At 47.0% G+C, this 12,152-nt stretch overlaps 1 pseudogene; it reads left to right on the top strand.

Moving 5' to 3' along the window:
• The window catches only part of LOC122172786 (adenylate cyclase type 10-like), a 48,411-nt pseudogene that overhangs the window by 23,805 nt on the left and 12,454 nt on the right, over positions 1 to 12,152 (top strand).

The following is a 12,152-nucleotide window of genomic DNA, read 5'->3' as shown; positions in this document are numbered from 1 at the left end:
CCGGCCCGGCAGGCGCCACTTTTGAAAAATGTGCTGAGGGGAAGTGGCTGCTTCCCCTGCACCCCCCCTAGCTACGCTACTGTGCAGATCCCCATATCCTATCTAACCAACACAAAGGAGCTGCAGCTGCTCTTCCACCCCATAGGTTGGAGTAGCAGTCACGGGGGTGGGGGTATGACACCCCTGGCCCTGGCCTGAAGGCAAGATATACGTAACTGAAGCAACATCTTATTCAGGCGATTTTTTGCCCTTTTTTAGGTAGTGGAGAAAAACACTCTCATTTTTGTCATTGATGAAGCCCACTTCATTGATCCTGCATCATGGGAATTTCTGGACAACTTGCTCTCCAGCATCCCAGTGTTTATGGCCATGTCTCTATCTCCTCCCGGCCGCCAAGCACGGCCGCCTTGTGTCTCTGCTGCAAACATCATTAACAGCACAAAGACCACCTACGTTCAGCTGCGGGAGCTAAAACCCTCTGTGATCCTGCAAAAAGCCTGCCAGGACCTTGGGGTGGTCAGCATCTCCCGGGAGTTAGAAATGTAAGTGATAGGCACCTGATCTGTGCTCTTAGCTGCAAACCAACCTCTCTCCGCAAAACAGAGGGGAGCAGGTCCATAAAGGAGGAACCAAATGGCTCATGGTCAAGTGACTGACTCTGTAGGGTCCATGAAAGCAGGGTCAAAACAGCCCAATAGCCTAACACCTAGTATATATAGAATGGGAAAAGACTGTCTAGGAAGGAGTATGGCAGAAAGGGATCTAGGGGTTATAGGGGACCACAAGCTAAATATGAGTCAACAGTGTGATGCTGTTGCAAAAAAAGCAAACATGATTCTGGGATGTATTAACAGGTGTGTTGTGAGCAAGACACGAGAAGTCATTCTTCCGCTCTACTCTGCTCTGGTTAGGCCTCAGCTGGAGTATTGTGTCCAGTTCTGGGCACCGCATTTCAAGAAAGATGTGGAGAAATTGGAAAGGGTCCAGAGAAGAGCAACAAGAATGATTAAAGGTCTTGAGAACATGACCTATGAAGGAAGGCTGAAAGAACTGGGTTTGTTTAGTTTGGAGAAGAGAAGACTGAGAGGGGACATGATAGCAGTTTTCAGGTATCTAAAAGGGTGTCATAAGGAGGAGGGAGAGAACTTGTTCACCTTAGCCTCTAAGGATAGAACCAGAAACAATGGGTTTAAACTGCAGCAAGGGAGGTTTAGGTTGGACATTAGGAAAAAGTTCCTAACTGTCAGGGTGGTTAAACACTGGAACAAATTGCCTAGGGAGGTTGTGGAATCTCCATCTCTGGAGATATTTAAGAGTAGGTAACTAAATGTCTATCAGGGATGGTCTAGACAGTATTTGGTCCTGCCATGCGGGCAGGGGACTGGACTCGATGACCTCTCGAGGTCCCTTCCAGTCCTATAATCTATGAATCTATGAAAAACATGGTTGGTCCTAACTGTATGCAGTTCCATCTAGGCCTTGGCAAAGAGTCACTGTAGCCTAGTGGATAGAGCACTGGACTGGGACTGAGGTTTATTCCTGGCTCTATCACTGTCTTACTGGGTGACCTTGGGCAGATCACGTTGTTTCTCTGTCCCTCAGTTTCCCCATCTGTATAATGAAGCTGATTATACTGCCTCTGAAAAAACACTGATGAAAAGCACTATAGAAAGTCCAGATATTATTGTTATTAACATATCGCTCTTGGCTTGTCACTGCCTTCTAATGTTCTGGTTTGCAAATACATCCCAGGGCAGTTGCTTGGGGGATCTCTCAATCAGTTTGCTCCTAGGCAGAGAGTTAAGGTGGTACCATCCATCCCCTCTGTTGTGGTGAAGAGTGGTGAGCGCAGAAGGCTAAGATGTTAACCTGACCTTTGTTTCCTGCCCCACCATTCAGCAGTCAGGTGTGAGTGCACCTTAGTACAGCACCTGCCCTGTCCAAATTCCTTCAACTACTCACTCAACGCAAAGAGGGAAAATACAGTCTGAGCTGTTTGAGCTCTGACAGGGAAGTGGCTCTGCGTTGGAACTAGTCTGACTGGAGTGTTTATCAGAGTCCTTTAGATGGAAGGTGGTCAGAATTCTTTGCTGATATTAAAGGGCCTACCCCTTTGGGGAAAGGAAAGAAAGCTACGTTTGCTGCTGGGTTTCAGGTCAACCTGGTCAGAGATTATTCCAGCTCTTTAGGCAAAGGGGTTGGCACAGGAGGGGGAGGGAAGGTGAGGCAGCAAAGTTTGGGGAAATGCGGTTTTCTGTCTGGGGTTGTCCCAGGAATCAATGCAGGCAGGGCAGCTCCAGACAGGTTCAGTGGTGGCATGTCTGGCTTGCAGAGCTTGAGAGGGTGTCTCGGCCTGTCATGATGGTGCAATGTGGTTCAGTCAGCCTCAGAGTTGGTTGGATGGAAGCTGAGGAGGAGCACAGAATCAGGCAGCGGGGACAGGTGAGGGAGAAGAAACCAACAGAAATCTTCAGTCTCCCATCCCCTAGGCAGTCTGGGATCCAGTTGGTCCAGTGATGGGGCCCAAAGTCTGGGTGAAGCCTGGATGTCCTCAGAGTAATTCCCAGAGCCCACAAACAAAGGTAAAATCATCAAAGTAAAGCATAAGCTTTCTGGAGTAACGCCCCCAGCCATCAAGTGCCAGTGGCTCCTACAGCTCTTCTCAACATGTCCCACAGGGGGCAGGTGGTGACTTACCCACCCATCTATCTTCATTATTCCAGCCAGCTGAACACAGCTGCCAGTACTTCAAGTTTGGGCAACTCCTTCCAGTTCTAGACTCTTTATACCTATTTCTATATCCATTTGTGACCTGCTGAGAGTCCTCAGCGTTGTATCAGCAGTTCCCTTTTTGCTTAGGTAAAACCCAGTCTGTACTAGGCTTCCATCTCCAGTTTTATAAACAGACTTAGCGAACGTCTAGCTCCAGGTTGCCCTTTCACCCATTCAAATTGCAAGGCTAAAAATTCATTAAACCTTATTTGATACCTGCTTTCAGCTAAAAGCAATCAACTAAAAAAAAACCCTGCACCGTGCATTTTAAAATGTTATCCTTATTGGTTTTTCCATTTTACTACTGTAATGCAGATGGCCATGCCAGTGCTGTTTTCATATTTGCTAAGATACTAAAGCTAAGCATGGTACGAAAACACTGGATGTTTTTTCTAAAAGATATGCTCTAGTTTCAACAGGAATTATTTCAGGGAAATTCTATGGGCTGTATTATACTGGTGGTGAGACTAGCTGATCACAGTGGTTTCTTCTGGCCTTAGAATCTGTGAATCGATGAAACATCAGGTAATGAGCGGACTTGGGGGATATTTTGCCAAAGGAAGCTTTACTGACATTGTGAGTCTTTGCAATTCAAGTGGCTGAGAGGCCGCAAATGTCATAGCAACTGGTCAACAGAGATTGGCCGAGCCTGTTTAAAACATTGCAAATCAAAAGCCTGGTATAAAATGGAGAGATTTTCAAAAGAGCAACCGGAAGTTAGATGCCTAACTGCTGTATGTGCCTAAGCGAATCTCCTTATCCTCCTCCTGGTTTTGTATAAGTACTGTAGAAGGGACCCTTAAAATAACTCCAAGGACTCCTATGTGACCCCCACACTGGTGTAACCATAGGGTCCTAGATTCCATTGTGTGCATTGACTGAAGCAAGAAGTCCCGTGGGGGGAGGAGGACAGTAATTAATTAAAGATTGAATCATAGTGTGTATGCACAGTTAAAGTTGTATGGGTGATGCCAATGGGAGCTGCTGGGTACTCAGCACTTTTGAAATAATCAGGCAATTTATTTAAGTGCCCAAATATGGATTTAAGAGTCTGACTTTAGGCTCCCATTTTTGAAAATCTTGGCATTTATTTATATTATAGTAACACCTAAGGGTGCCAGTCAGGATGAGGGCTCCAGTGTCCCTGCCCTAAAAACACTGAGACTGTATGTTACAACAGGTAGCCAAAGAGGGTGGTGGTGGTGGTGGGAATGGGAGGGGGAGAGTTAGGCCTGGTCCACACTAACCCCCAACTTCAAACTAAGGTACGCAAATTCAGCTACGTTAATAACGTAGCTGAATTCGAAGTACCTTAGTTCGAACTTACCGCGGGTCCAGACGCGGCAGGGAGGCTCCCCCGTCGATGCCGCGTACTCCTCTCGCCGAGCTGGAGTACCAGCGTCGACGGGGAGCACTTCCGGGATCGATTTATCACGTCTAGACAAGCCGCGATAAATCGATCCCAGAAGATCGATTGCTTACCTCCGGGCTTACCTTAGTCAAACAAGTACATTTTAGCACAATGAACAGTGCTTATGGCTTGCCATCTGCCTTGCCAATGTCAACTGACAGTGTCTTGCAGGCATAAAGGCAGAGGTGACTTTTAAGGAGGGATTTGAAGAAGGAAAAGGTGGGGACTAGATGGACTTTGCCAGAGAGCTTTTCTGCGACTGATAGGGCTTTATGGGAGAAAGGAGGAAGGTGTTTAAGGAAGAGGCTGGCTGTGACAGGTTGGAACTCTGCAGGAAGGTGGTGACACCTATGTGATGAGTTAGCAGAGAATATTTAGGCTTGACATGGGTCCAGTTTTAGTAACCTAGTTGCTATTAGTAACATTTAAAAACAAACATGGGGCCAGATCCTCAGCTGTTGTAAACGACCATAGCTACGTTAAGTAAGCTGACTGTCATTTGAATATGAGCCTGATCCCCTGCCCTGCTGCTCATTCACCCCACGACACACTCTGTGTCTTCAGTACAGCCCCGCAATCTACCACGTAGGAGGCATACAGGACACTTGATGCAGCCTCGTCCATTTCAACTGCAACCTTAGATGTTGTTAAGGCACCTGTCACCATGGTATCTACGTAGCTACCATCCCCAACATCGCCCCAGGAGAATAACAGTCCCTTATTTTAATGGTCAGTGATAGTTTTGTCTCTCTTTACGTTCTTGATCCAGAGAAGCCATGGAATCCCATTTTACTGCGAGGAGTTGCTGCGGAACCTCCATTTAAAGAACATGCTCATCTTCCATCTTTGGGAGGAGGAGGAGGAAGTAGATGATGAGTGGGAAGGCCTTTTCAGTAAGCTACTTGTCATTAACTCATCATCACTTGGTAACCTGGTCTGTTCATTCCCTCTGAAGCACCTGGCATTGGCCACTGTTGCAAGACAGGTTCTTATGTTCTTAAATGCCACAGCCCACTGTATAGTGTACAGTGACTCACCCTCCCAGGCAGTTCTCATCTTTCTGGGAATGTCTGTCAGCCTGGCACTGGCTGCTGGAATTCAGGGAAGGAAGGAGGGTGCCAGGGGCAAAGAGGAGATGTGCTGAGGGGAATGGAAAGAGTAGCTGAACAGGCTAGGAAAGGAGGCAAGACTGGGGCCAGGGGAGGCAGCAGAGAGGGTAAGTGGTGGCCGTTCAGCAGTAGAATGCTGGGTTGCAGGGTTCCATTCCTGTCTCTGGGAGGGGAGTGAGGTTGAGTGATTAAAGCATGGGACTGACTTAGAACTCTTGGATGCTATTTGTCCCTGAGAAATTTCTATTCCTGCTCCAAATCTTTGGGACACTAAAGCTGCTCAAAAAGCGGGCAGGTGGAAAATATGCATTTTTTTAACATTGACAAAACTGCTGAACCATTTTAAGTCTTGACTTTTCAAAAAACCAAATCTGAGGCAGAGACCAAGCATGGAAAATTTCAGTCCCAAAGCTTAATGCCTAACAAAGTTATAAGTCACTGAAAAAAGGTTATAATGCAATTTGTTAGCAACCTTAACAGGTTTCCTCTATGTGCTACCCCTCTAATAGTGAATAGTTATAGGTTTCCATAATAGAATATGCTGCCACCCAGTGAAATGAAAAAGCAACGTATTTAAAACATTAAAGGAAACACTTTCCAACTCACCACACAGTTAATCTGTGGACTAATTGATACAAGATATTATGGTGACAAATATCTTCCAACCAAAAGATGTTGATATTTATGGGAATGGTATCACTTGCAGTTATACTAGCTAAGATATGAGAAATGTAGCGGATAGATTCTTAGATATGTTGTTCAATATTCAGACAAAATAAATTTGCCTGAAAGCAAAAACAAACCCAGCACATCTGTCCATGTTTTTGATTATTAACATTTGATGGACATGCCTGGCTTGATAAATGGGTAATCAGAAAAATACAATCACCAGAAACAAAACGTCTTGCATAGTGCAAAGGTAACAACCCTGTTAAACAGAGAGATTTTATGATTATATTGTATAATGTTTCTTTAAATAAAAGCTGTTGTAAATATCAAAAACAAAATGATAATAAGTCCATGGCAATGATTCTGTAAGCCTTTTAAAACTTCCTAAATAAATAAGGGGGAAGAGAAAAATAGCAGCCCAGCTCCTGCAGGCCATAAACCAGCCACTGACTTCCTGGGATTAGGCTAGTACTTAGTATTAGTGCCAAATTTCCATAAGGGAAGAAGAGTTACGGTTTCCTCCTAAGATAGGCCATTGATGTGATTTAGTCTGGAAAATCTAGGCGACACCGAAGAGTTGGCCCCCAGAAGAGCCAGCCTCGGAATGTTGTGATTAAGTAGAAATGCAATGGAACCTGTTTTGCATTCTGGGTGACAGAGTTTATTCTCACACCCAAATGGTTATAATGGCTGTTCCCATTAGATCTTGTCAAGTATTGTTTTGCTTTGGATAGATTTAAAAAGCAAACAAATTAAAATGTGAGTTCTTGTAATGGTTTTTTCTCCTCTTTCTCTCCGTGCAGCCAATGCCATCAAGGTCATCCCCTCCAAAACGGAATCGCCTTCCAGCTCAGACAATGAATGGTACATTTGCACCATTCGCCAGAATGTTAAGTTGCAAAATATTATGCTGCCCCCTACCTTAAAAGGTGAGGATCTGATCCTGATGTCTCCCGCCAGTGGGGACACAATGTTTCTGTTCCTTAAGGGCAGCAGTTAAAGAGGGCCTGGGAGCTTGAATGCGGCAGACAGTGCAGGTCTGAACTTTGGAGCAAAGCGGAGAAGCACGAGTCTGAGCTCTGCAGAATAGGCCAGACCTTACAATTAGGCAAGAAGTATGTGTAGTGGTTCCTCACTCTCAAGTGGGGATGGAGGACACCCGGCCTCACTACAGGCAGGTAGTAATCAATAGTCTATGCGGAAGTTCTGGCCCGGGAGAGGGGGAGGGTAGAGCACAGGCAGTCTATGGCCCACAACCTCCTGACTGGAGCAGACAGCAATTACCAGTCTATGGCCCACAACCTCCTGACTGGAGCAGACAGCAATTAACAGTCTATGGCCCACAACCTCCTGGCTGGGGCAGAGCAAAAGCAGGCAAGCGCAGACCATCCGGCTTAAGGTGCAGGGGCGGCTCTAGCTTTTTTGCCGCCCCAAGCACGGCAGGCAGGCTGCCTTCGGCGGCTTGCCTGCGGGAGGTCCGCCAGTCCCGTGGCTTTGGCATACCCGCCGCCGAATTGTCGCCGAATCCACGGGACTGGCGGCCCTCCCGCAGGCAAGCCGCCGAAGGCGGCCTGACTGCCGCCCTGGCAGGGACCGGCAGGGCGCCCCCCGTGGCTTGCCGCCCCAGGCACGTGCTTGGTGCGCTGCTGTCTGGAGCCGCCACTGCTAAGGTGGGTAGACTGGCACCCCAGGGGTTAGGATGACCAGATGTCCCAATTTTATAGGGACAGTCCCGATTTTTGAGGCTTTTTCTTATATAAGCTCCTATTACCCCCCCACCCCCTGTCCCCGTTTTTCACACTTGCTGTCTGGTCACCCTACCAGGGGTGGGGTTGGCAGCAGTGGATAGGGAGACCTGGGCCCACCCTACTCCACTGGGTCCCAGCCCAGGGCCCTAACGGTGGCAGTAAGGGCCAGCTTTAGGACCTGCGGGGCCCGATTCTGCGGTCCGGGTCTTCGGTGGCGGAGGGGTCCGCTCCGCATCTTCTGCGGCACTGAAGGACCCCCTGCCGCCGAAATGCCGCCGGAGCAAACCACCACCATGTGAGCCTAAAGCGCGGGGCCCTCTTAGGCACGGGTGCGGGGCCCTCTTACCCGCGGGGCCCGATTCCGGGGAATTGACCTAAAGCTGGCCCTGGTGGCGGGGAATCCTTGGGGATTCTCGTCTGTCTCCTCCGACCGCAGGGCACAGCTCCACTCAGGGCCTAGTCTTCAGGGCCGTCCTTAGGATTTAAGGGGCCCTATGCAGTATTATTAAACTGGTGCCCCTATGCCCGACGGCAGCCTGGGGGTGGGGGGGAGGTTAGGGACGAGGCAGCAAAAGATACCGGCCCCCCCGGCCTGCCTCATGGTGGTGGAGAGTCACAGTTCCCCGCAGAGACCCCCTTGCCCTCTCCCTCACACAGAATGCGTGGTGCTGGCACATTCGGCTCTGTGAATACAGCCCCTGCCTAAGGAGACTGCAGTGCGCACTGGGTGTGCAGGAGCCAACCCGCTCTTACCTCCTGTCATGGGCAGTGGGTGAAGCTGTCCCTTGGGGAGGCTAGCTCCCCAGCCCACCTCTTCTGCCTGTGGCCTCACCCATACTCCACTCCTGCTCTGCTCCAGGCCCCGCCCCACTCCACCCAGGCCCTACCCTCTCCCCATTGTCTCCCTCCTCTCTTCCCTCCCCCATCGTGCTCACCCCCTTCCAGCCAAATCCCTGAACCCAAATGAAGCAAATGATATTTGAAAAAAACACTCTTCTGCAATTTCTTTCTAAAGAAAATGGGGCATGTTTTCCACTGCATGCCAGATGGTGAAGACTGGACATGCAGAAGGTACCTAATTAAAAGCACTAAACCTGGAAATAAAAAAATGTCAGTCACAGGTTTTTTGATATGCCCTGAAGTTTGTCAGAGATTTATTTGCAAAAACTTTGCAGTAAGGGCGAGTCGGCTGTCTTGCTGAATACAACAATAAGAATGGAATACATGATGCAACTCTTCTCTGTTTTACATTTTCTTAATTAGTATTTCTAAGCTGATTTTATATTTTAAATGTACTCTTAAGCCTTCATAAAGTAACCATTCCAGATTACTACATATTTAACTCACTGAAACAAAAATATTATTTTAAATTAATCAGTCACAGAGGTTTAGTGTGTTCATAACAATGTTCATTGCTTTTAGAAAAAGGGAACACTAATTTACTTTGTGTGATCTCCATAACAATAGACATGCTTATGAAATTTCACCAACTTTAAAATATATGTTTCCAAAGATTTTAGGCATTACAAAGGATGTTATATCTTACTAAGTACTGATTTTGCTGAAGGGTTCTCTTAAAACTAGTTCATCATATAGTCAGAAGTAAAGAAAGGGAAACTCTTTGTCCAGCTATCTGGAAGGAAAGGGGTGTTGTCCCTTTAAGGGCTCTCTTCAATGGGGGGGGGGCATATGAAGGGAGAAAGGGATGTACAGGAAGATTTTGGAAGCAAGTTTTTTTACTATAGTAATTAAAATTAAAATGTGTATTTTAGATAAGGATGGTCTTTTGAAGGATTTATTTAAAAAACTATGTCTGAAGATCCAAGCATTTAAGGCTGAAGATGATTGTGTATCTAAAAATCTATGCAAGGATTTTTTAGAGATGTGATTTTATAATCTTAAGGAAATCATCTGCAAACACTTGGAAGGTGGTAAGGTGATAGGGAATAGCCAGCATGGATTTGTAAAGAACAAATCGTGTCAAAGCAATCTGATAGCTTTCTTTGATAGGATAATGAGTCTTGTGGATAAGGGAGAAGCTGTGGATGTGGTATGCCTAGACTTTAGTAAGGCATTTGATATGGTCTTGCATGATATTCTTATCGATAAACTAGGCAAATACAATTTAGATGGGGCTACTATAAGGTGGGTGCATAACTGGCTGGATAACCGTACTCAGAGTTGTTATTAATGGTTCCCAATCCTGCTGGAAAGGCATAACGAGTGGGGTTCCGCAGGGGTCTGTTTTGGGACTGGCTCTGTTCAATATCTTCATTAACGACTTAGTTATTGGCATAGAAAGTATGCTTATTAAGTTTGCAGATGATACCAAACTGGGAGGGATTGCAACTGCTTTGGAGGACAGGGTCATAATTCAAAATGATCTGGACAAATTGGAGAAATGGTCTGAGGTAAACAGGATGAAGTTTAACAAAGACAAATGCAAAGTGCTCCACTTAGGAAGGAAAAATCAGTTTCACACATACAGAATGGAAAGAGACTGTCTAGGAAGGAGTACGGCAGAAAGGGATCTAGGGGTTATAGTGGACCACAAGCTAAATATGAGTCAACAGTGTGATGCTGTTGCAAAAAAAGCAAACATGATTCTGGGATGTATTAACAGGTGTGTTGTGAGCAAGACACGAGAAGTCATTCTTCCGCTCTACTCTGCGCTGGTTAGGCCTCAACTGGAGTATTGTGTCCAGTTCTGGGCATCGCATTTCAAGAAAGATGTGGAGAAATTGGAGAGGGTCAAGAGAAGAGCAACAAGAATGCTTAAAGGTCTTGAGAACATGACCTATGAAGGAAGGCTGAAAGAATTGGGTTTGTTTAGTTTGGAAAAGAAAAGACTGAGAGAGGACATGATAGCAGTTTTCAGGTATCTAATAGGGTGTCATAAGGAGGAGGGAGAAAACTTGTTCACCTTAGCCTCTAAGGATAGAACCAGAAACAATGGGCTTAAACTGCAGCAAGGGAAATTTAGGTTGGACATTAGGAAAAAGTTCCTAACTGTCAGGATGGTTAAACACTGGAATAAATTGCCTAGGGAGGTTGTGGAATCTCCATCTCTGGAGATATTTAAGAGTAGGTTAGATAAATGTCTATCAGGGATAGTCTAGACTAGGGTTACCATATTTCAACACTGAAAAAAGAGGACACTCCACGGGGGCTCTGGCCCCGCCCCAACTCCGCCTCTTCCCCATCCCTGCCTCCGCCCCCTCCCCACCCCCATTCCAACCCCTTCCCCAAAGTCCCCACCCCAACTCTGCCCCCTCCTCTGAGCACCCCGCATTCCCCCTTCTCCCTCCCGCTCTGTTCTTGGTTGGGGGTTCCTAAGTGCTTCATAAACTGTAAAACGTTTGTAAAACCTACAAAGTGAGGGTGAAACAGAGAAAAGTCTGTGAGCAAAACAAGCTGCTAGTGAGGGAGACTTGGTTATCTATATGAGATGTTTTTATTTAAGAATCCATGGTAATACAAATAGTAATGATGATGATGGTGGTAATGCTACAAATAAGCAGTTAAGATTGGGACCTTATTCTAAACAAGAAAATAAATCTAAACCATGGAGAATGCAGTGAAAATTAATATTGATTATTAGGAATAATGGTGAGGTAGAAATAGCATCATGATGGTCAAGGAGAAGGGATTCTGCTAGGGCCAGGTAGTAACCATGGTTCTATTTAGTATTTGTGTCAAAGCACATTCACCGCTTAAATACAGTTCTTCTTCGAGTGCTTGCTCATATCCATTCCATTAGGTGTGCGCGCGCCGCGTGCACGATCGTCGGAAAATTTTCTACCCTAGCAACACCGGCGGGTCGGCTGTGGAGCCCCCTAGAGTGGCGCCTTCATGGCGCTGAATATATACCCCAGCCGACCCGGCGCCCCCTCAGTTCCTTCTTACCGCCCCTGACGGTCGTTGGAACTGTGGAGCGCGGCATAGCTGTTCTCCACTCTCCCTAGCTTAGTTAGTTATTCACAGTTATAGTTATAGTTCTAGTTGTTTATAGTTAAATAGTTTTTAAAAATTGTTCATTTGTTACTAGTTGTTATAATAGTTCAAGGGGATTAAGGGGGTTGTCTCCCCCTTTCTCCCCCGGCCGCGGGGCCGGGCTCATGCCCAACGCTCCCGGCTTCAAGCAGTGCGCCTCCTGCGCTAAGCCTATGCCCACGAGCGACCCGCACGACTCCTGTCTGAAGTGCCTGGGAGAGTCCCATCAAACAGATAAGTGCAAGATCTGTAAGGCCTTCAGACCAAGGACCAAGAAGGAGCGGGACTTTCGGCTCCGGCAACTCCTGATGGAGGCGGCACTTAGTCCGGACGCTCCATCAACGAGTCAGGCCCCGGCACCTAGCACCTCGGTGCGCAGTGCCCCGGCGGCACCGGCCATGCCGACCACGCGAGTGGCGTCGGACAAGCCTCCCCGGCACCGGACCTCGT

The sequence above is a fragment of the Chrysemys picta genome, chromosome 2 (genome assembly GCF_011386835.1).
Source record: "Chrysemys picta bellii isolate R12L10 chromosome 2, ASM1138683v2, whole genome shotgun sequence".
Lineage (NCBI taxonomy): Eukaryota > Metazoa > Chordata > Testudines > Emydidae > Chrysemys > Chrysemys picta.
Note: the sequence above shows the minus strand (reverse complement) of the source record. Positions and strands in the feature narration are given on the sequence as shown.